At 38.6% G+C, this 26,030-nt stretch overlaps 1 protein-coding gene across 2 annotated transcripts in view; it reads right to left on the reverse strand.

The window, feature by feature from the left end:
• EXOC6B (exocyst complex component 6B) overlaps positions 1 to 26,030 on the reverse strand; it is a 686,378-nt gene that overhangs the window by 208,812 nt on the left and 451,536 nt on the right. The window lies entirely within an intron of this gene.

Genomic DNA, 26,030 nt, shown 5'->3' on the forward strand with positions numbered 1-26,030 from the left:
AAAGTAAATTGAAAGTATGTTGTTATTAAAATTAAAAAGAAACTACAAAGAAAGAAGGAGGGAGGGAGAGAAGGGAAGGGTGGAAGAGTCATACTGCTGAAAACTGTATATATGAAATACATGAAAGCTATTCTTTTTATATAAAAATTAATATCAATAATAAAGAATTTCTCTAAGAAATTCCCCATCTTGATATCCTTACATTCAAATAATTGTGGAATTAGAGCACCTGATAGCAAGCATCTCCAATATGGGCGTAACAATCAGGCATAGTAGTCATAACCCTAAGCTGAAATTCACAAAGCCCAGCTGTTTAGTCAAGAAGCACCTTTACCCCTAAATTGACAGTAGATAAACAATATTCAAAATCTTCAGTAAACTGAGAAAGAATATTCCAGAGAATAAATCTTAAAAAGCTTTTCCCTGAAAAATTAATTATTAAAAAAGAAATGTAAATGATAATCCCTATTTTACCTAGAAACCAGTACTTGCTGCTTTGTGCTTAACATGCATAAAATGAAAAGAACGATTTAAAACAAAATGGTTACTTAAAAATGTAAATAAAAGAATTAATTTAACTTTCTTTGAGGACTCTGAGATTTATGAATATAAACTCCAAGCTAACTTTTAAAACGTGTTTTTAAATGAATATTTTAGGGTCTGGCATTGTGGCAAATTGGGTTAAGCTGCCACCTGCAGCATCAGCACCTCATCTGGTTGCAAGTTCGAGTTCTGGCTGCTCCACTTCTGATCCAGATCCCTGCTAATGTGCCTGGGAAAGTAGCAGAAGATGGCCCAAGTGCTTGGACCACTGTATCCACATGGGAGACCTGGAAGAAGCTCCAGGCTCCTGGCTTCAGCCTGGCCCAGCCCTGGCCATTGTGGCCAATTAGGGAGTGAACCAGAAGATGGAAGACCTCTGTCTCTCTGGGTCTCCCTATCTGTCTCCATAACTCTGCCTTTCAAATAAATAAAATAAATCTTAAAAAAAAAATTGGAGATTCGAAAATGGCAGAATAGAGAAAGGACATACTGTATTAGAGGAAAATAGAAGCAAAAAAAGTGGAGAATGTGCATTCCCAGGGGAGATTTGGAGAGAAATCTGCATTGGAAATTCTACAGAAGGAAGAGAGACACCAGGGATCAGCATGGAAGGCGTGGATGTGGAACAATAAGTGCAGACACAACACATGACTACCACAGCGGAGAGCTGGAGGAAGCACCAGCTTTGCAGAGCGAGAGGGGAGCAGACCAAAGGGGCCTGTGCCACTGACAATACTGCCGAAGGGAGAGCCTGGCAGAGTATGCTGTCTTTGAGTCCAGCTTGGCGCCTTGATGGGGAGAAGACACCTGCCTAACTCAGCAATAAAACGACACGTTTCTCTCTTCCCAACACCCTACATCAGTGCCAAGCAATGGGTTGGGAGACGGCGCCATTTTGACATCAGTAGCAGCTGTGGCAGCTCGTGTGCACATAACCAGCAGCTGGAGGGGACAACATGCCATCTTGACACAGTAGTGGCTGAGCAGCTCAGCTGCGCGTACACGGCAATGGGTGGAAAGAAGGAGCCACTTTGAAATGAGTAGCAGCTGTGGAAGCTCTTATGCATGTATGCAAACCAGGGATGTTACCAGAGGAAAAAATCCACATTCCCCACTAACTTTGAGTCTGGCTGGAAGGATTGACAGGGGGCTGAGCACTCATGCATGACTGTGAGGCACCCCCAGCCTCTCAACACATCTCAGGCTCCAGTATCCTTTCATGATGAAAACCTCAGGCAAACTGGATATAGAAAGAACATTCCTCAACATAGTCAAGGCAATCTATGACAAACCCACAGCCAGCATCTTATTGAATGGTGAAAAGTTGGAGGCATTTACACTAAGATTCAGTACCAGACAAGGATGCCCACTCTTACCATTGTTATTCAATATAGTCCTAGAAATTTTAGCCACAGCATTAGGAAAGAAAAACAAATTGAAGGAATACAAATTGAAAAGGAGGAAGTTAAGTTATCCTTATTTGCAGATGACATGATTCTATATATGGGAAAACCAGAAAACTCCACTAAGAGACTATCATAAAAGAGTGGCAAAATATGGAATCAACACACAAAAATCAACAGCCTTTGTATACAAAGACAACAGCATGGCTGAGAAAGAACTTCTAAGATCAACCCCATTCACAATGACTACAAAATGAACTATATACCATGGAATACCTTCAATCAAAGAGGTGAAAGATCTCTACAATGAAAATCACAAAACATTAAAGAAAGAAAAAGAAGACACACACAAAAAAAGGAAAACTATTCCAAGTTCATGGATTGGAAGAATTAATTCATCAAAATGTCCATACTACTGAAGGCAATTTACAAATTCAATGTGATCCCCATCAAAATACCAACAACATTCTTTGTGGATCTAGAAAAACTGATGCTAACATTCATACAAAAACCCAAGAAATAAAGCTAAAGCTTTAGCTAATAGCTAAAGCAATTTATACAACAAAATGTCAAAGGCATCACAATACCAGGTTTCAAGACATATTACAGGTCAGTTATAAACAAAACAGCTTGGTATTGGCAAAACAAAACAAAACAAAAAATAGATGGATAGACTATTGGTACAAAATAGAAACCCCAGAAATCAATATATATATAACCAACTAGCCTTTAACACAGGAGCTAAAATCAATCCCTAGAGCAAGGATAGGCTCTTCAAAAAATGGTGCTGAGAAAACCAGATATCCACATGCAGAAGTATGAAGGAAGATCCCTACCTTATACCTACACAAAAATCCACTAAAATGGTTCCAGGATGTAAACCTGTGTCCTGATACCATCATTTCTTTATCCAGTTAACAGTAGATGGATATCTGGATTGATTCCATATTTTAGCTATTGTGAATTATGCTGCAATGAACATGGAAATATAGATAACTCTTACATATACTGATTTCTCTGGGTTTGGGTAAATTCCCAGGAAAGGGATGGCTGGATCATATGGTAGGTTATATTCAGATATCCTGGATATCTCTATACTGTCTTCAACAGTAACTGCACCAGCTTACATTCCCACCAACAGTGGACGAGCATAACTTTTTCCCCACATCCTCACCAACATTTGCCATTTGTTGATTTCTATATGAGAGCCATTCTAAGTGGACTAAAGTGAAACCTCATTCTGGTTTTGATTTTAATTTCCCTGATGGCTAATGATCCTGAGCATATTCTCAAGTATCTGTTGGCCATTTGAATTTGCTATCTTGAAAAATGCCTGTTCAAGTCCTTTGCCCGTTTCTTAACTCGATTGTTTTGCTGTTGAATTTCTTGAGCTCTTTATATATTCCGGATGTTAACCCTTTATCAGTTGTGTAGTTTGCAAATATTTTCTACCATTCTGTCGACTGCCTCTTCACTTTGCTGAATGTTTCTTTTGCAGTACAAAAGCTTCTCAATTTGATGTAATCCCCTAGCTTTGATTGCCTGTGCTTCTGTGCCTGGGCAAAGACTTTCAAAGAAGTCATTGCCTATGCCAATGTTTAATGTTTAATAATGATTTGAAGGTATTGGGTCATAGATTTAGGTCTTTGATCCATTTTGAGTGGATTTTTGTGTAAGATGTAAGATAGGGGTCTAGTTTTATACTTCTACACTGCACCATTTATTAAAGAGACTGTCCTTGCGCCAGGGATTGATGTTAGCTTCTTCTCAAAAACAAGTGGTTGTACATGCATGGATTGATTTCTGGAGTTTTTATTCTGTTCCATTGGTCTACAAGTCTGTTTTTGTGCCAGTAGCAGGCTATTTTGATTATAACTGCCCTGTAGTATGTCTTGAAATCAGGTATAGTGATGCCCCAGCTTTGTTTTTGTTTTTCTGTGTTTTTTTTAAAGATGTATTTATTTATTTGAAAGTCAGAGTTACACAGAGAGAGAAGGAGAGCTAGAGAGCTAGAGAGCTAGGGAGAGGTCTTCCATACTGGTTCACTCCCCAGTTGGCCACAATGGCTGGAGTTGTGGCATCTGAAGCCAGGAGCCAGGAGCTTCCTCCAGGTCTCCCACATGGGTTCAGGGGTCCAAGTACTTGAGCCATTTTCCACTGCTTTCCCAGGCCATAGAAGAGAGCTGGACCAGAAGTGGAGCAGCCAGGACTTGGACCAGTGCCTATATGGATACCAGCACTGCAGGCAGTGGCTCTACCCACTACTCCACAGCACCAGCCCCTCTGCTTTGTTTTGTTTTATAAAAAGCTTTAGCTATTTGGGGTCTCTTGTGTTTCCTTATGAATTTTAGCATCATTTATTTCTAGATCTGCAATGAATGTCATTGGTATTTTGAATGGGATTGCATTGAATCTATAAATTGTTTTTGGTAGTATAGCATTTTGATGATGCTGATTCTTTGAACCTATGAACATGGAAGATTTTTCCATTTTTTAATGCCTTCTATTTCTTTCTCTAGTGTTGTAATTTTCATCATTGAGGTCTTTGACATACTTGGTTAAATTTATTCCAAGGTATTTGATTCTTTTGGAGCTATTTTGAATGGGAATGTTCTTAAAAGTTCTTTCTCAGCCATGACATTTTCTGTGTATACAAAGTTTCAGAGAATAACAGAGGACTATCACATTATCCAAGAGATAGGGGAGGCCCAAACAAGTAAGGCTATGGTAATTCAAGTACCAGCTCTTAAAATCCTGAAACTTTAGCCAGTGCCGCAGCTCACTTTGCTAATCATCCGCCTGCGGTGCTGGCACCCCAGGTTCTAGTGCCAGTTGGGGTGCCAGATTCTGTCCCGGTTGCTCCTCTTCCAGGCCAGCTCTCTGCTGTGGACCAGGAAGGCAGTGGAAGATGGCCCAAGTGTTTGGACCCTGCACCCATACGGGAGGCCAGGAGGAAGCACCTGGCTCCTGGCTTCAGATCCGCGCAGTGCACCGGCCATAGCAGCCACTTGGGGGTGAACCAACGGAAGGAAGTCCTTTCTCTCTTTCTCTCTCTCTCTCTCTCACTAACTCTGCCTGTCCAAAAAAAAAAAAAAAATCCTGAAACTTTGGGGATGGCATTATGGTATAGCAGGTAGCTTCCACATGAAACACCGACATCCATATGGGTGCCAGTTCATATCCTGGCTGCTCCACTTCTGATCCAGTTCTCTGCTAAAGGCTTTGGTAAAGCAGCAAAAGAAGGCCCAATAATTTAGGCCCCTGCCACCTACATGGGAGAACCAGATGAAGTTCCTGGCTGCTGGCTTCAGCCTGTCCCAGCACTGGCCCTTGAGGCCATCTTGGGAGTGGAACAGTGAATACACGATCTCAAGATTCTCTCTCTCTCTCTCTCTCTCTCTCTCTCTCTCACACACACACACACACACACACAGACTTTCAAATAAAAGAAATAAATCTAAGAAAAATCTTGAGACTCTGCTGGAGCAAGTTTTTAAATTTGTGACCTAACATTCTTATCTAGACCAAGATATCTAGACCCTTACAGGGCCCAATAAAGTAACAATGAATTGCTGCAAAAAACAAAGAGCTAAACACCCTGATAAGACTGAAGTCTTAGAAGATAGCATTTGAAAGGCTTGTTTCAGTGGGCACTATGAATTGCAAAGGAGAATGAAAGCTGACCTAGCAAACAGACCATAAGATAGCTTTCAGCAAAAAAGTCCCAAGTTTGAGTTTTAATCACCACCATTTATTAGCTCCGTGATTTTGGGCAAGTTATTTGATACTTCTGACTATTATTCACCTAAAAATAGCCAATAGCTTATTACCCTAACACTGACCCAAAACAAACTTCATTTTCAAGTCTGCATCAAAATAAACCCAACAAGAGAGTCAAATGTACTTATACTCAGTGGTATGTAATGTTACTCTGGCATACTGGGACATTTTATTAGCTTCCAGTCACCATCCACCTTATTTCCCTACAAGCTTCATTTCCAAACCAAGGTATAATTTCAGAAACAAATGTGTTCGTTGTCCAACATTATTCTAATTATAGAAAAGGCATTTTAGAAATTTGCAAATTCTTCACTCTGTCTTGCATTCCTAGACTACCCTAGGCTTTCTAGGAAAGAATAAACTTTGTCTCAGGCAACAAGAACCAAACATTAAGCAATAAAAACTGGTGGTCTCACCTTCTTCACTAAATAATCTTAATATGAAGCAGACTCTTTCCAGGAGCCAAAATTGCAAAGGCAATGTAAAAATCTGGAACTTAAGAAAACCTAACCTGACCAAATGTCCTATAAAACTGCCTTAAATATCTGTAAGAACATTTCCAAATCAAACATAATAACATATACAGACCTTTCAAAGTGATAGTAGTGCTGTACACCCAGGCTACATAGAATAGAGACAGAATGCTTGAAAAGGCAAAAGTGAGGGAAGTAAGTATCATCTTCTTACTTTGAATATGCAAGGAAACTGGATTGAAATTTGGGACACAGGGTCTTACAAATAGTTCTATCGGCAACATTATGCTTTCTCTCAATGCATTTATAATATTTATGTACTCTAGGATAGTCAGTAAACATTATCTATATGAACAAAAGTCAACTACCAAAGCACTTAAAGAGATTATACTATTTCTTGATGCAGATATAATACCTATTGGTAAGTTTTTGTGAAGTACAGAGTAATAAACTAGTGGTAAGATTCATGCATTTTAAAGAATTACTACTGAGTTTAGACATACTAAAGATTATAAAGTTTTCTTGATGATTTCACCCTTTGATAATCATGAAATGTCAATCTTTGCCAAGAATAATCCTCTTCCTGAGGTCCATTTTGTTGTATATTAATATAACAATTCAACTTTTAAAAAGTGATTCATTTTTAGAGGGTTTTTTTTTTAATTTATTTTAAAGGTAGAATTACAGAGAGAGAGAAAGAGAGAGAGAGAGAGAATTTTCCATTCCCTGGTTCACTCCCTAAAAGGCAGCAAGGATCAGCCAGAGATGAGCCAGGCTGAAGCCTGGAGCCAGCAGCTTGATCTGGGTCTCCAACTTTGGTGCAGGGGCCCAAGGACTTGGGCCATCCTATGCTGCTTTCCCAGGCACATAAGTAGGGAGTTGATCAAAAGTGGAGCAGGATGTTCCAAGATGGCAGAATAGTGACAGGATTATCTGAATCATGCAGGGCAAATTAATAATTAAAAGGGGTAGAAGATACATGCCTGAAATAAAGACATGGAAAATCTGCAGCAGGAAACCCAATGAGAACAGCAGAGACGGCCCAGGTCCCCAGTGAAAGAGCAAATAAGAAAAGGAAACAGTGGAGGATTGACCCAGGGAGGTGAGTGCTGGCCCTCAGTGGACCAGGTGAAAAGGGAATCGGTGGGTACACCAAGCTGCCGATAGCAGCGGGAGGGAAAGCTTGGTGAACTGCTTTTGAAGTTCCACACGGGGAAAAAAAGGAAATATAAAGGAACAAACAGGGAGGTCAGGCACCTCCCTCCTCACCTCTCTCCCCCTCCCCCCAACTGGAGTTGCAGCCAGCAGGAAGAAATCATTTAGTTTCTTTGTTTATATTTTTGGATGCAAGTAAGGGACTGCTGCCCTTGCCTCATGTACACCTGCCTAGCAATAGCGGGGGTCACTTCACTTCACACCCCATCCAAAAACAAGGGGCACAACAATTCAGAAGAATTTCTTCCCCCACCATACAAGCTGCACAGCAAGGGGAATCTATGCCTATCTGAAGCTTGCAATCACCAAGCTTCACGACCATTGAGAAGTGAGCTGGGCTCCAGTAGTGGGATTCCTCCATTCACCCACTCGCAACACACAGTCCCATAGCAGCTCATAACAGAGGGACCCATGCTTACAGGAAAGTCTCCACAGATTAGAGATACAGTTCATTAATTAGTGCAAACTACTGCTGAACACACCAGGGACTAACACTAAGGTGTCCCGCAACTGTGAGAAGAGCAGGTAACACCAACAGAAGTGAACAAACTCCTACAACCAGATAATCAGAGGAAAGCTATAAAGACCCATAGGGGCCTTACCTTGGATACTTGTTCCACCTTGCACAAAGGCTACATCAAGGACACACCTCTTGGTACTCACTGAAAGTATAGACATCCCAATAAACCACAAAGATACAAATCGAAGAGAAAAGCAGGGGCTGCCGCCATGGCACAGGTTAATCTTCCGCCTGTGGCACCAGCATCCCATATGGGAACCGGTTCTAGTCCTGGCTGCCCTCTTCCAATCCAGCTCTCTGTTGTGGGCTGTGAGAGCAGTAGAGGGCGGCCCAGGTCCTTGGCCCCTGCATCCAAGTTAGAGGCCCGGAAGAAGCTCCTGGCTTCGGAACAGTGCAGCTCTGGCTGTTGTGGCCATCTGGGGATGGAGGACCTTTCTCTCTGTCTCTCCTTCTCACTGTCTGTGGTTCTATCTCTCAAATAAAGAAGAGAAGAGAAGAGAAGAGCAACCAAACAAAAAATATAAACAAATGCTGAAAAACAAAGGAAGAGCCCTAAATGAGAAACCTAAATAAGAATAAGGAAGACACTTCAATAGTAGAAGGGGAAGATGAAGAGATCGAAGGTATGCCAGAAATGGAATTCTGAAAATTAATGATCAGATTACTTAGCAATCAGTAGCAAATTCACAAACTAAATGATGTTTTCCCTTGAAATTCAGATATTAAAGTGAAGTCAGAATGAAATAATAGAACTGAAGAATTCAATAGATCAAAAAAATGCAATTGAAAGCCTTAACAACAGAATAGGTTAAGCAGAAGAAAGAATATCAGAACTAGAAGACAAATTTCCATAAATTTTACAGTCAGAACAAAGAAGAAGAAAATAGAAAACTAAAAAGCACTGTTGGAGACCTACACGATACTACCAGACAACATATGGGTCTGGGGATTTCCTGAAGGCGTGGAAAGAAAGGATTAGAAGGCCTTTTTAATGAAGTAACAACAGAAAACTCCCCCAATCTGGAGAAAGTACAGGAAGCACCCAGAACTCCCAACAGACATGACCAGAAAAGATCTTAACTACAACACATTATAGTAATGCTCTCCACAGTAAAACATAAAGAAAAGAACTTAAAATATGCACAAAAGAAATGCCAGATCACGTTCAGAGGAATCTCAATTAGAATCACAGCAGACTTCTCATCAGAAATCCTACAGACAAGGACAGAATGGTAAGATATATTACAAGTCTTATGGCAAAAAAAAAAAAAAAAACAAACCCTCAACCCAGAATACTGTACCCTGAAGTGCTCTCATTTATGAATGAATTTGAAATAAAGATCTTCCATACAAACAGAAATTGAAAGAATTTGTAACCTCCTGCCCAGCCCTACAATGATGCTCAAGGATATGCTACACACAGAAACCGGAAAACCACTACAAAAGAAAGTGAAGGCAGAAAATTGCCCAGTACAAGTATAAAGGAAACAAAAAATAAAAAAGAGGACTACTAATGGAAATATGACACAGCAAAGTTGTTCCTTAACAATAGTTACCCTGAATGTAAATGGTCTCAACTATCCAGTTAAAATACACAGCCTGGCTGAATGGATTAAGACAACCCAACTATTAGTTGCCTACAAGAAACACATCTCATCAACAAAAATGCATGCAGACTGAAAGTGAAAGGAAGGAAAAACAATCCTTTCCAACAGAAACCAAAAAAGAGCTGCTGTAACCATCCTAATATCACACAAAGTAGACTTTAATCACAAAAACTATTAAAAGAAACAAAGAAAAGCACTATAAAATGATTAAGAGATTAATTCAACAGGATGATGTGACTATTATGAATGTATATGCACCTAATTACAGGGCACCTAGCTGTTTAAAAGAAATGTTAATAGACTTAAGGGAGATATAGACTCAAATACAATAGTAATGGGAGACTTCAATACTCCACTATCAGGAATGGACAGATCAAATAGAAAATCAACAAGGAAACAACAGACCTACTTGAGACTATAGACCAAATGGACCCAACAGATATCTACAGAGCTTTCCACCACACAGCCAAAGAATACACATTTTTTCTCATTAATCATTCAATTTTCTCTAAGATTGACCACATGTTAGGCCATAAAGCAAGTGTCAGCAAGTTCAAAAAAATCAAAATCATACCAAGCATATTCTATGACCACAATAGAATGAAGTTGGTAACCAACAACTCAGGAATCCCCCAAACATATGCAAACACATGGAGACTGAACAACATGCTCCAAAACAAACAGTGGATCATTGAAGAAATCAAAAGAGAAATAAAAAATTTCTGGTAACAAATGAAGATGACAATACAACATATCAAAACTTATGGGATACAGTAAAAGCCAGTGTTAAGAGGAAAATTTATAGCAATTGATGGCTACATCAAGAAATTGGAAACACACCAAGTAAATGAGCTATCAATGCATCTCAAGGACCTAGAAAAACAACAGAAAACCAAACCCAAAACTAGTATGAGAAAAGATATAATTAAATTTAGAGAAGAAATCAACAAAATTGAAACTAATAAAACAATACAAAAGATCAGCAAAACAAAGAGCTGGTTTTTCAAAAAGGTAAAAAGAATTGACATACATTGGCCAAACTAACCAAAAAAAGAAGATACAAATTAATAAAATCAGAGATAAAAAAGGAAATTTACAACAATAATAAATAAAGAGAATCATCAAAAATTACTACAAATAGCCTAACACTAACAAAACGGGAAACCTAGAGACACGGACAGGGCCAGTGCTGTTGTACAGTGGGTAAAGTTGCCGGCATCCCATATGGGTGCCAGTTTGAGTCCCGATTGCGTCACATCTGATCCAGCTCTCTGCCATGGCCTTGGAAAGCAGTAGATTCCAATTCTGATTCCTCGGAACCCTGCACCCATGTGGCATATGCAGAAGAAGCCCATGGCTCCTGACTTCAGACTGACACAGCTCCAGCCATTGAGGCCAATTGGGAGTGAACCAGAGAATGGAAGACCACTCTCTCTCTCTCTCTTTCTCTCTCTCTGCCTCTCCTTTTTTCTGTGTGTAACTCTGACTTTTAAATAAATAAATCTTTAAAAAAATTCATATAAAAAAGAAATAGATAGGTTCCTTGACACATCTGACCTACCTAAATTGAACTGCGAAGACTTAGAAAAGCTAAGGAGACAAATAACCAAGACAGAACTCTAATCAGGAATAAAGACAGCACAAACAAAGAAAAGTCCAGGACCAGATGACTTCTACACTGAATTCTACCAAATATTTAAAGAAAAAACTAACTTCAATTATTCTCAAGCTATTCAAAACAATCAAAATGGAGGGAATCCTCCAAAATTCTTTCTATAAACCCAGCATCACCTTAATTCCTAAACATAAAAAAGATACAACACAGAAAGAGAACAACAGATCAATCTCTCTGATGAACATAGACACAAAATTCCTCAACAAAATATTAGCCAATCATATCCAACAACATGTCAGAAAGATCATCCACCCAGACCAAGTGGGATTTTTTTTCCTGGTATGCTTGAATGGTTCAACATTTGCAAATCAATCAATGTGATACACCACATTAACACAATGAAGAAAGCATTTGACAAAATACAACAACCTTCATGATGAAAACATTAAGCAAATTGGGAATAGAAGGAAGATTTCTCAATACAATCACAGCAATTTATGACAAACCCATGGAGTAGTGTCCTATTGAGTGGGGAAAAGTTGGAAGCACACTTTGATCCAGAACCAGAGAAGGATGCCCACTCTCTCCACTGCTTTTCAATACAGCCCTGGAAGTTCTAGCCAGAGCCATTATACAAGAAAAAAAAATCAAAGGGGGAAAAAATCGGGAAGGAGGAAGTCAAAGTATCCCTATATGCAGATAACATGATCCTACACATAGGATATACAAAAAACTCCATCAAGAAACAATTGTAGGCCGGCGCCGTGGCTTAACAGGCTAATCCTCCGCCTTGCGGCGCCAGCACACTGGGTTCTAGTCCCAGTTGGGGCGCTGGATTCTATCCCGGTTGCCCCTCTTCCAGGCCAGCTCTCTGCTATGGCCTCGGAAGGCAGTGGAGGATGGCCCAAGTGCTTGGGCCCTGCACCCGCATGGGAGACCGGGAGAAGTGCCTGGCTCCTGGCTTCGGATCAGCGCGATGCGCCGGCCACAGCGGCCATTGGAAGGTGAACCAATGGCAAAAAGGAAGACCTTTGTCTCTGTGTCTCTCTCTCTGACTATCCACTCTGCCTGTCAAAAAAAAAAAAAAGAAAGAAAGAAAGAAAGAAAGAAACAATTGTAACATATAGAAGAGTTTTGAAATGTAGCAGGATATAAAATCAACACACACAAATCAACAGCATTTGGATATGCAGACAATGCCACAGCTGAGAAAGAATTTCTAAGATCAATCCCATTCACGATAGCTATCCACCCCCGCAAAAAAAAAAAAAAAAAAAAAAAAAAAAAAAAAAAAAAAAAAAAAAAAAAAAACCATATACCTTGGAGTAAATTTAACCAAGGATGTCAAAGATCTCTACAATGATAATTACAAAACGTTAAAGAAAGAAATAGAGTAAGATACAAAAAGAAAATCTTTAAGGTTCATAGGTTGTAAGAATCGATATCATTGAAATGTCCATACTATTGTAAGTAGTTTATGGATACCAATCAAAATACCAAAGACATACTTCTCAGATATAGAAAAAATGATGTTGAAATTCATGTGGAAACACAGGAGACCCTAAATAGCTCAAGCAATCTTATACAACAAAAACAAATCCAGGGGTATCACAATATCAGATTTCAAAACACACTACAGAGAAGTTAAAATCAAGACAGCCTGGTACTGGTACAAAAACAGATGGATAGAGCAATGGAACAGAACAGAAACACCAGAAATCAATCCAAGCATCTACAACCAATTATCTTTGACAAAGGAGCTAAAATCAACCCTTGGAGCAAGGACAATTTCTTCAACAAATGCTGATGAGGATATGGGGGGAAAAGTATCCTATTCCACTGTTGTTGCGAATGTAAACTGGTAAAGCCACTATGGAAGCAGTCTGGAGATACCTCAGAGGTCTGAACATAGACCTACCATATGACCTAGCCATCCCACTCCTGGGAATCTACCCAAGAAAAATGAAATAAGCATATGGAAGTGCTACCTATACTTCCATGTTTATTGCAGCTCAGTTCACAAAAGCAAAGACATGGAATCAGCCCAAATGCTTGTCAACTGAAGAATGGATAAAGAAATTATGGGATATGTACACCATGGAATACTACATAGCAATTTAAAAAAAGTTCAGTCATTTGCAACAAAATGGATGAAACTGGAAAACATCATACTTAGTGAAATAAGCCAGTCTCTAAAGGACAAATTCTATATGTTCTCCCTGACCTGTGGATAATTAACAGAGCACCTAAAGGGTAATATGTAGAATGAAATTGACACTATGAGAAGCAATGATTTTGAACCGCCCTTCTCTTGACTATAAAGGAATGACTTTGTATTATTTATTTTGGTTATCTTTTCCTTTAATAATATTTTCCTTATCTTTTTCTCTTTTATACAAATCATTGAATTCTATACTTAATATAGAGGTAATCAAATATGTATAAAGGTAATTGAAAATAGATCTCAGTAAAGAATAAAAATGAGAAATAAGAAAGGGAAGAGGAACTGGGTGGGTGTGGGTGGGAGGGTGGGCAAGGGATGAGGAATTACTAAAATCCTAAAGCTATAATATTGAAATATAAGTTCATAACTGCAAAGCAGTATAGTCCTACATACTTTCCTATGGACTCATGTCTAAGGATACAGCTAAACAACTTGTCAGAGGACCCCAAAATACTTTAAGCTGACTGATAAAAATAGCAGCTTAAGTGTTGTAAAGACCAAATGGGTAGGATTAAGTGGTAGAGTGACCATATAGATAGGGTCAAGTGATAAAAGTGATCATATAAATAGGACTAAGTATATGGAAATAATAATAGGCAGAATTAAAAAGGAGTGAAGGCTGCAACAAGGGTAGTACTCCATTCAAAGCCTCACAGAATGACAATCACTTTAAATAGCATTCCAACCACAGAATTAGCCCTTAAGGCACTCTGGTCTGGCTAGAACTCTAGGGGGAGCATTTCAGGCATGGAAAGCCAAGACACTCTGGAAAAAAATGTCCTACATAGGGGACCCCTGTGGGTGAGACCACACTGGAAAGAAATGGCCACCAAAGAAGGAGGGACTTTTCTCTGAAGGGAGGAGAGAACTTCCGCATTGCTTATAGCCTCGTTGAGCTAGTGGACCCAAAAGTTTTCCATAGCCGAGACAGACCACATCAAGAGCATTGGGTGATCACTGATGTCATACGTAAGAGTGTTATTTGTTAAATAAACAACAAGAATCACTGTGCAGTAACTTCCCCTGCAGGACCTCTGTTCTCAAAGAATTGTACCATGAAACTTAATAGTAAAACTTGTTCTCAAGAATCACTTCCTTTTAGTGTATTAAATGGGGGATATTACTATGTCTCACAAGTTATAGTTATGTCTAAGCTCACAAAAGATGTATCACCCTTAGGATCTTCTTTAAAGACAATTAAGTTTATAAAAGGAAAGCAGGGGGAGGAAGGAAGGGAAAAGAGGAAGGGGGAAAAAACAAGCGAAATCACCTTCTAGAAGCAATAACCTAGAACAGCCCTTGCATAAACTGTCAATAAACAGTTCTCTTAGTTTTTTTAATTCCATTTGTTCTTTTTTCATTTTATTTTTCCTTATCAGATAAAACAGGAGAGGGAACAGGAAAGGGATGGAGAATAGGTGGGAGGGTGGGTATTGTGGGAAGAATTACTATGTTCATAATGTATTCACGAGCTGACGCCGTGGCTCAATAGGCTAATCCTCCGCCTTGTGGCGCCAGCACACCGGGTTCTAGTCCCGGTCGGGGCGCCGGTTCTGTCCCGGTTGCCCCTCTTCCAGGCCAGCTCTCTGCTGTGGCCCGGGAGTGCAGTGGAGGATGGCCCAAGTGCTTGGGCCCTACACCCCATGGGAGACCAGGAGAAGCACCTGGCTCCTGCCTTCGGATCAGCGCGGTGCACCAGTCGCAGCGCGCCGGCCATTGGAGAGTGAACCAACGGCAAAAAGGAAGACCTTTCTCTCTGTCTCTCTCTCTCACTGTCCACTCTGCTTGTCAAAATAATAATAATAATAATAATAATAATAATAACATATTTACGAGACACTACAAATTTAAAAAATAAAAAAATTTAAAAAGCAATTTTAATGTTAACCACTGATTTAAAATTTTAAGTTTGTGCCTGAGAATAAAGTTTTTCAAGAGGCAGGAAAAAGGAAAAAAACAAAAAAAGAAAGTGGGCTGGCGCCGCAGCTCACTTGTCTAATCCTCTGCCTGTGGTGCCAACACCCCAGGTTCTAGTCCCGGTTGGGGCGCCGGATTCTGTCCCGGTTGCTCCTCTTCCAGTCCAGCTCTCTGCTATGGCCCGGCAGTGCAGTGGAGGATGGCCCAAGTCTTTGGGCCCTGCACCCACATGGGAGACCAGGAGGAAGCACCTGGCTCCTGGCTTCAGATCAGCGCAGCGCACCAGCCGTAGTGGCCATTTGGGGGGGTGAACCAAAGGAAAAGGAAGACCTTTCTCTGTGTCTCTCTCACTGTCTAACTGCCTGTCAAGGAAGAAAGGAAGGAAGGAAGGAAGGAAGGAAGGAAGGAAGGAAGGAAGGAAGGAAGGAAGGAAGGAAGGAAGGAAAGAAGGAATAGGAGCAGCCAGGACTCAAATGGGTACCCATATGGGATGGCACTACTGCAGGAAGCAGCTTAACCTGTGTGCCAAAAAGCCAACTGCAACAACTCAACTCTATGATTAGTGTTTGCATAGTATATCTTATTCCTTACTACTTACTACTACTTTTGTCTTTGAAATTTTAAGTGATTTTATTGTAGAGAAAATATAGTTGCATCATTCAATTTCATCCCAAGCAATATACATCTGATATTTATTCTGATTTTTCCCATTATGTAACTATGATGAATACAATTAACAATATCACTGGATTTTAATCTGTTACTTTCACATTAGTTTTCTTTTTGTCCAATCTATTCTTTTTCTTATTTTTCTGCTCATTCCTAACTTGAGTACTATTTATAATCTTATTATCTCTGCTTTTGACATATTAGTTACACCTCCTTGTTTAATATAATCAGTGGCTGCCCTAGGCTTGACAATATGCATCATTAAATTATCAGACTAGGGGCTGGTGCTGTGGGTTACTAGGTAAAGCTGCTGCCTGCAGTGCTCGCATCCCATATGGGTGCTGGTTCAAGTTCCAGCAGCTGCATGTCCAATCCAGCTCTCTGCTATGCCTAGGAAAGCAGCAGAAGATGGCCCAAGTCCGTGGGTCACTGCACCCGCATGGGAGACCTAGAGGAAACTTTCGGCTCCAAGCTTCAGATCAGCACAGCTACGGCAATTTGGGGAGTGAACCCGTGGATGGAAGCCCTCTCTCTGCATCTCCCTTTATCTGTAATTCTGCCTTTCAAATAAAAAAATAAACCTTTAAAAATAAATAATTTAATATAGTAGAGAAGTACACTTCCATTTGCCTCCTTACATATAATTTTTTCATATATTTTATCCCTATGTGTTATAAATATTGTCACTAATGTTGGATATAAAAGTCTATTGTATATTAAATATATGAAATACAATAAAAATTTTTTACCTTTCCAATGTATTTTTCTCTTTTGGTGCTCTTCCTTCTTTTACATAAATCTAAGCATTCATTTTATATTGCTTCTGCCTAGAAAATTTGTTTTAGCATTTTTTTGAAATTAAGATCTTCTGGCAATAAATTCTCTCCACCTTCAGTTTTCTAAAAAAGTTTTTATTTCACCTGCATTGTTTCCTGGATATAAAATCCTTTGGTGACAGTTACTTTATATTGTTTGAGCACATCAAATATTTCATTTCATTATCTTTTCTGACATAGTGGCTGATTAAAAAAGAAATATTTTATAATTTCATCATTATTGCTTTATTAATTTCTTCTAGGATTTTCTCTTTGTCATTATTTTTCAGCAGTTTACTTGTGTCTTGCAGTGTGCATGTATGTGTGTGTCTGCTAATCCCATCATTTAATCATATTTGGATGTTTCTGTGGACTGATATTCTTACTTATATGGATACATCTTCCTACTTGGAAAATCAAGTAAATTTTTGTTGAACACTGGATATTGTGAATGCTAGGCTGCTGACTTGTGTGTAACTTGCTGAATTTCTTTGAAGAGTGTTGGTTTAGTTATGGCAATAGTTAAGTTACTTTTGGATGCGTTTGTAATTGTACAGTTTATTGGTATGCACATTTGTGCCGAGTTGAAAATTACCTTTCATCTAGAACTACTTTAGGCCCAGTTATAAAAACTACTTTAGTCCCACAACTAGTCATTTTTTGGTGTTTCTACTTAATGTTCTAGGAGTTCAGTGGAGTTTTTCCTTCTTTTTCACAAGTTAGAATTTGATCTTCTCCACTAGTGTGAGTTATACCAATTTTTCTCAGTTTCTGTACCCCAGAAATTACTTTCTGCCTGACTTCATGGATTTTTCACCCTACAAATAAAATAGCTTAGCCATCAAACAAAGCCTCAAGGGGATCCTAAAGCACATTTCTGGTGCTGTTCTTATGAAATATCTTCTTTATCACCAAACTGTTGATTTGAAAATTTCAGTCACTTCTCCCTGCAAATTCCAATCCTTTTCTTCTTAACTCAACCATACTGCCATACTCTGCCTGGATTTTCCTCCCATGTACCTCCATTGGCAAAGCACCTGTAGTAGATGCTGAGGTTATACTTAATTTGTTTGCCATGCCTCAGGGGTTACTATCCTTTATCACCTGCTGTCCTAGTATCTGAAAATGGTTGTCTAGTATTCCAGGTATTTATGCTCAAGACTCTCTTGAGATTAAGGCAACCACAATGAGCTATAACCACCAATATCCTACACTATACTATGTTGCTAAGCTATGATATTCAGTAAATACATTTCAATTCATGATATTTTCAACTTACTATAGGTTGATTGGGACATAACCCAGTTGTAAGTCGAGGAGCATAAGTACAGGCATTTTAAAAATTTGAACAGTTTTCCAGCTATCTCTTATGCTCTATTCCATTCTTAAAATTAAAAATAAAGTCTTCAATCTTTTTTCTCCATATTTATTTCAGCTTGGGTATTCAATCAGACTTCTTTTTAAACTTTATTACAATGCATCAATATTGGTTTTGCCCTTTCTTTGGATCTTTTTATTCATCTCTACATAAGGCCTTACTGATGTTTACACAGAAATCCCATAGTCTCAGGTCTCTCTATGGGCCCAATCTTCAAAGTCTCTTTTGTGCAACTTTTAGATTTGCTTAACCTCAATATTCAATCAGCTTTTGTCATCTTTCTTTTTAAGACTGCATGGATTTTTTTTAAAAAAATTTACTTAAAAGTTTCATGTATATCATATACACAGATTTAGGAACATAGTGATACTTACCACTCCGCCTTCCCTCCCACCTACACTCCAACTAACTCCCCCAGAATGTGCCCTGTGCACGTGTAGCTTAGAAATCAGTCAAGGGGGCTGGCACTGTGTCGAAGGGGGAAAGCCACCACATGCATGCTGGCATCCCATCCCACCTGCTCAAGTTCTGGCTGCTCCACATCCAATCCAGCTCTTCTCTATGACCTAGGAAAGCAATAGAAGATGGTCCAAGTCCTTGGGCCCCTGCACGCACGTGGGAAACCCGGAAGAAGCTCCTGGTTCCTGGCTTCAGACCAGCCCAGCTCTGGCAGCTCCAGCCATTGTGGCCAACTGGGGAGTAAACCAGTGGAAAGAAGACCTCTCTCTCTGCCTCTCCTTCTCACTCTGTGTAACTCTGACTTTCAAATAAATAAATAAATCTTTAAAAAAGAAATCAGTCAGAGCCCAAAGGGGAATTTAATGAATATTTGGGAGAGGGTGGTTAATTCGTTGTGCTTCTCTTATCTTATTATCTTGCCTCTCTAACTCTTATCTTGCAGACATCCTAAATGTTTAGCCACTTCATTCAGCAATATTATGATTTTTTGCTTTTCTCCAGGCTTTATAGTTACCTTAACTACAGAGTAAGTCTGATATTATCATAACTAGGATTGAAAAACAGTATTTTTAACTTCCTAACATATTAGACCAGAAGAAAACTGGTTGCTACCACTGTATTCAGTGATGGACAACAGAGAGACATGCTGTAGAGTGTTTTATTGCCTAATTGACAAAGCTGCTTTTGAATGATGGTGGTTCTATTCCTTTGACACTGTGTACTTTTAGATGAGATTGGGTATGTTCAGGCGGGTATGGCCATAGACCGTACTTTGACAATATGTGTTAATGGTATATGACAAGATCCTCTGGGGCTGGTGCTGTAGCATAGCAGGTAAAGCTGCCTCCTACAGTACAGGCATCCGATATGTGCGCTGGTTTGAGTCCTAGCTGCTCCACTTCCAATCTAGCTCTCTGCTATTGACCTTTGTAAAGCAGTACAAGATAGTCCAAGTTCTTAGGCCCCTGCACCCATGTGGGAGACCCGGAAGAACCTCCTGGTTCCTGGCTCCTGGCTCTGGATCAGCACAGCTCCGGCCGTTTCGGCCAACTGAGGAGTGAACCAGCTGATGGAAGAGATCTCTCTCTGCCTCTCCTTCTCTCTGTGTGTAACTCTGACTTTCAGGTAAAATAAATGAATCTTTTTTTTAAAAAAAGATATTCTGATCCCTAGTGCCAAAGGTTCAATTCAGTGTATATAACTGAACACATTCATAAATTTGTGCTCCATTTTTTTTTTAATGGTGCTTAAGGAGCCATCCTTGGAAAGTCATCCATGTTGTTCCTTAGGCATTTTATCTTTGTTCAAATTGTTGAAGAATGGTGGCTTGTTTCATAGTTTCTGTATTTGTGTCTAATGCACATTTTAATACAATAGATGCAATGCATTGTGTAGCTACAGTTTTCTGGAAAAGTTGGACTTTTAGGAGTTGTTTTTCAGATCTTCAATAAATTTTTTCTTTAAATTGAAAAATTATGCATATGTCATTTGAACCCAAATTTACAATAAAACATAAAGAGGCAGCTGTTAACCAGTGTATACTCCATTTCAAAACAATAACATTAACAAAAACTTTAACTTACACGTTCTATTTGACATGGGCCAGTAACAGTGTCAGAGAAAAATCAAAGAAAAATATATGAAAAGGAAAATAGAGAAATTTCAGATGTGTGGTTTAATGAAAACCAACATACACTTTAAATACAATGCCCTAAAACACTGGCTTTAACCTTGGTTCCAGTTTCATCATCTGATAAGTAGGACTATTGCAAAAGTTAAATAAACAAATCCTATGGAGTATTTACTATAATACCTGGCTTATATTAAATACTCAGGAAATGTCTTATGATTATTATATTTTTATTACTATGATCCTGAATATGAAAAACTATTAAAAGGACATTGAGTCTATTTGCTTAAAATGTATGTTATAAATGCATAAAATTTTACTATTTGTGTCCAATTTTACAGAGACCTAAGATTTTCTGGTTTTCAACCAAATAATTTTGCCTGGGCAAAAAAGTGAAAAGGGTACTTCCTGTTCTATAGGAAATCAAGAAGAACAAGCAATTAACTGCTAAATTGAGCAGAATAAACCCTAAGCCCTCTATGATTTTAGAAGAAAAGGTTATGAGGCCAAAACTGTTATGGGTAGCTTAAAAAAAGGAGACATGCTGGGCGATCCTCATTACATCCTAACAACACAGAAATTTTTTAAAAATGCCTTACAATTCCAAATGAAGGTAATACAAAGTATTCTACAAATAACAAATATTACTACTACACAAACCTCCATGCAATGAAATGTCCTCATAAAGAAAAACAAAAATTCTTCCTTTCTCTTTTACTCAACTCCTGTTCAGGTTACCTTCAGGTCAACTTCATCAAGCCATCTCATTAACACAGAAATGTCTTTGAAGGTATTCAGGCTTTGCCAGGCTTGACATTTCACCAGACTACAACCAAGATGCCAAAGAATCAGATTCAAATATTAATGAGCAAAAGGTCATGAATAGGTAATCTCCAAAGCTCTATTAGTTCCTGTTTTCTGACCCTATCCAATTCTGCCTGCCCTTTCTCCAGTTCGCTCTCACTACATACATTTACAATCACTGGCTGAGTTTCAAGACACACCCTCTAAACTGTAATTTCACTTGAAGTACATTTTAAGTGGAGGCCTCCCAGAAGCCAGATCCCCAAGCTAGGAGTAATCTATCGGGACAGAAAGTTAAAATAAAATGTAAGGGGATCAACAAAAATCTAAATTCAGTTTTGCTTTTTTAACTACTAAAACAGAAAGGTGGGGGAAAAAAAGGAAAAGAAAAGGAAAGGGGGAAAAGGGAAAATAAAAAAGAAACCCTCTTTCAAACTTTCCAATAAGATATTTAATAATGTGACAAAGCAGAGTGTATTAAAATATTAACCAAAGCTTCCAGGAAAACCTGTATAATCTCAATTGTTTATTCAAGACCTTTACAAACCTCATAAAAAATTAAGTGGGCTTGGAAAAAACACACCACAGCCATAGGAGAAAGTTTACAAAACACAATGGTACAGACGCCTGACTGTCTGCCAGCCAGTCCCCTTTTAACTTCCACATACAACGTATTACTCAGCTCCTAACGGGTCAATACCCTAAATTTGAGCATTTCTCCTCCCAAACACCTCATTAGTTTGAGTTTCTTTTTTGCTCTTTTGAGCTAATGCATCCTGTAGGTGCTTTGGTTCATTATTTTCTGCCAATAACAAATACTTCATTTCAGAATATTTAAAACCTTAGGTTTTTCTAAGGGAAATCATTTAGGATCTTCTTTACAAGAATTTAATTAGCTCTTTAATTAATCTCACTCTGGGAGAACAGTACATGAACCATCTTGTCCATTTTATGGGATGTGGCAGTAAAAACTAGGTAGGACTTGAGGGGAAGTGGTATACAGAGAAAGACCAAAGACTTTGGTTCGTATTAACTTCAGTTCAAATCTTGGCCCTTTCAGTTATGTGAACTTTAGCACAGTTATTTAATCATGGTTAAACTAAGCTTTTTCATCAGTAAAACAAGACAATAACACAAACCTCACGGAGACCATAGACAATAAATGATATAATTTAGTTATAGAGCCCAGTTTAGAGTGTGAGACATAGTAGGAGCTCAGTGAATGGCGAGTACTTTATTATAAAATATTCTTCTCTTAGAGAAGTACTGTCAATAGCTTAGGAGAAATTCAAAATGCAATTTTCTACACATTTACCAGGAAGAATTAAATGTTCCACACTTACTGAAAAATGGTCCTATGAAACTTCAAAATAATATTGTAACATGATCCAGAGTAATAATCAACTTTTAGAGATATGGAAAAGTCTTCTGAGTTAATCATGTTGTAGCAACTAGAACCTGAGACATGAGTTTATCAATCAGTTTGAGAAATACTCTCAAATCAATTATCTCGAGAAAACATGCTGTGTATTCTCCAGTTCCCTTCTTCATCCCTTCTGTATGGCCCTAAAAGGAACTATAAAAAGGAAACATTTCATCACAGTCTATCTGTGTGAAAGCACCAAAATATGTTAACAATTAGAGCAGGGGAAATCTGAAAGACTGCCTTGTTAATAAACGGACTTCCTATCAATGAACTCATTAAAAGGTAATGAAACCAAGTGGCTATTAAAATAAATACCCACTGAAAAACGTTGTCTGGCAAATAGTTCCTCAATATAGCTCTTTCCAAATACTCCCAATAGTAAAGGCTCTAAAAGATGAAAAACTAAACATGTTAAAATGAAAACTGGCAAAACCAGAGAAAAAGTGATCTTAAGTAGAAGGTTGAAGCTGAACTGAGAAAACTATACCTAGGATTCAGAATATGGGAAATCAAACATACTTGTAAAGTTCTCTACCATCTATTCTCTGTTCTCAAAGACCAAAAACAAGAAGGCACAATGATAACAAGTAGTCTGAACAGAATACACTAAGACTTTAACGGATCAAGTAAAAAAAGTTATAATGATGAGGTCTGAAAAAATATTATAATGATACGAATTTAGAAGATACGTATTGAACTTTGTGGACATTATGGTTAGGATGTATGTCTTCTTAAAGGTAAATGATGTAATATAAAACAAAGTCCTAAAGGATTTTCCAATATTAGTGTTTGAAAAAGTAAATATCCAAATAGCTAAGCATTATACTCAACTCTTTTGTTACAGTATGCAAAAGAAAATATATAAATGGATGTAAATATAAAAGAGAACATTATATTTTTTTCCAGAAGAAATTTAAACTCTCCAGACCTTGTAGTAGGCAGATATTTCTTAAATAGGACAAAATATTCCAGACATTAATGAAAATTAAAAACTGACAGTTTGGACTGACCTCATTAGAAAAGAAATCTGATATTCAAAACACACTGTTAAGAAAAGGAAAAGGCAAGACAATGATAGAAGAAAAACCAGAGGGACATGTGATGCAGTAGTTAATACCACCTGGGATGCTTGCATTCAAGTCCCAGCTCTGCTTCTGATTTCAGATACCTGCTAATATTAGCAAACCCTGGAAGGCAAAATGTGATGGGTCAAGTAGGTGTCTGCGACCAATATGGGAGGTCCAGATTGAGTCCCTGGTTCCTGGCTTCAGCCCATTCCAGACCCAAATGTTGCAGGCATTTGGAAATTGAACCAGCACATGGAAGGTTTCTCTTTCTCTCTCTCTCTCTCCTTTACAAATAAAATGAAAAGAAATAATAAATGATTTTTTTTTTCTTTTGACAGGCAGAGTGGATAGTGAGAGAGAGACAGAGAGAAAGGTCTTCCTTGTTGTCGTTGGTTCACCCTCCAATGGCCGCTGCGGCCGGCGCATCTTGCTGATCTGAAGCCAGGAGCCAGGTGCTTCTCCTGGTCTCCCATGGGGTGCAGGGCCCAAGCACTTGGGCCATCCTCCACTGCACTCCCGGGCCATAGCAGAGAGCTGGCCTGGAAGAGGGGCAACCGGGATAGAATCCGGCACCCCAACAGGGATTAGAACCCAGTGTGCCGGCGCCGCAAGGTGGAGGATTAGCCTGTTAAACCACAGTGCCGGCCATAAATGATTTTTTTAAAAGAAAAGATGCACAGCTCATATAGCTGAACTAATAATAGAATCTACAATATGTAAAGAACTCTTAAAACTTAATAATAAGTAAAACAACCCAATTTAAAACAAGGGAGAATGATACGAGTCCGTATTTGACAAAAGATTATATATGAACAATCAATAAACACATGAAAAGTTTAGCATCATTAGGTATTAGAGCAATGAAAACTAAAAAATTAAGGAAGTGCTGATATATACTCATTAGAATAACTAAAATTAATAAAAACATGATAACAAATATTGGCAGGTTTTTGCAACTAGATCTCCTATACTCATTTTGGGAAAATTAAAAGGCATAGCTTAATTCAAAAATCATTTATCAGTTTCTTATTTCATAAGATTTATTTATTCATTTGGAAGGCAGAGTTTCAGAGAGGCAAAGGCAGAGAGAGAGAGAGAGAGAGCGCTTCCGTCCGCTGGTTCACTCCCCAAATGGCCACAAAAGCCAGAGCTACACCAATCTGAAGCCAAGAGCCAGGAGCTTCTGGGTCTCCCATTCAGGTGCAGGGGCCCAAGGACTTGGGCCATTTTCTTCTGCATTCCTAGGCCTTAACATACAGCTGGATTGAAATTGGAGCAGCCGGAACTTGAACTGGCACCCATATTAGATGCCAGTGCCACAGGTGGTGGCTTTACCCACTACCCCATTGTGTTGGTCCCTATCAGTTTCTTAAAAACATTAAATGTAGACATTTACTAACTGACATAAAATGGAAATTAGAAAAATGGAATACATAGATTAATATTAGGATGACAAAAATGAGAAAATTAGACACTGTAAACCTTCTAATTTAATGCAATTATAAATAGATACACACAGATTGTTTATCTGTTTAAAGAAAATAGAAAGGACAAAAGAACATTCTAAATAAAACCAGAGATGTACCATAGGAAAGTCTATAACACAAATGAGTAGGTTTCTAACAAATACATGCAAAAAGATTAAATAAGATTAAAAAAGATTAAATGCAAAATAAGTTACTATCAACAGACAGTATTACTATAAACAGACAGTATTACATGTCTACCAATCACAATGCAACTTATATATAAAACTAAGAATCCCACAAAGATCCACTGTTTGTTTTTTTTTTTTTAATTTATTTGACAGATAGAGTTAGGCAGTGAGAGAGACTGAGAGAAAGGTCTTCCTTCCATTGGTTCACCCCCCAAATGGCCATCACTGCCAGAGCTATGCTGATCCAAAGCCAGGAGCCAAGTGCCTCTTCCTGTCTCTGAGTCAGGTGCAGGCGCCCAAGCACTTGGGCCATCCTCCACTGCCTTCCCGGGCCACAGCGGAGAGCTGGAATGGAAGAGAAGCAGCTGGGACAAGAACCTGGTGCCCATATGGGATGCTGGTGCTGCAGGTGGAGGATTAACCAAGTAAGCCATGGTGCCGGCCGGATCCACTGTTAAACTAATAAAACCACAGAAACAAAACAAAACAAAGATAGCTATTTCAAAGCATCAAACAACAAAAGACAAAAAGATATATGGAACAATTGAGCCAAGTTAAACATTAAGGTAACCACAGCTTCTTCCCCTCACAGAATTTGCATATTCCTCTGGCAGAACTTTGAGGCTACGTAAATAACAATCTCTTAATAATGCAGAGGAAGAAGAAAAAATGGAGTTAAGGAATACTGCTCCCATTCTCTACCAGCATAAAAAATAGTCAAAAGTTATAGAATAAGATAATTGTAGAGAAAAGTATATTGCTAAGAAATGATACCTGCCATTTCAACAAGTTTTCCCTTTTTTGCATCCTAAACTGTAGATAAGGCAT

Source organism: Lepus europaeus, chromosome 13 (genome assembly GCF_033115175.1).
Source record: "Lepus europaeus isolate LE1 chromosome 13, mLepTim1.pri, whole genome shotgun sequence".
Lineage (NCBI taxonomy): Eukaryota > Metazoa > Chordata > Mammalia > Lagomorpha > Leporidae > Lepus > Lepus europaeus.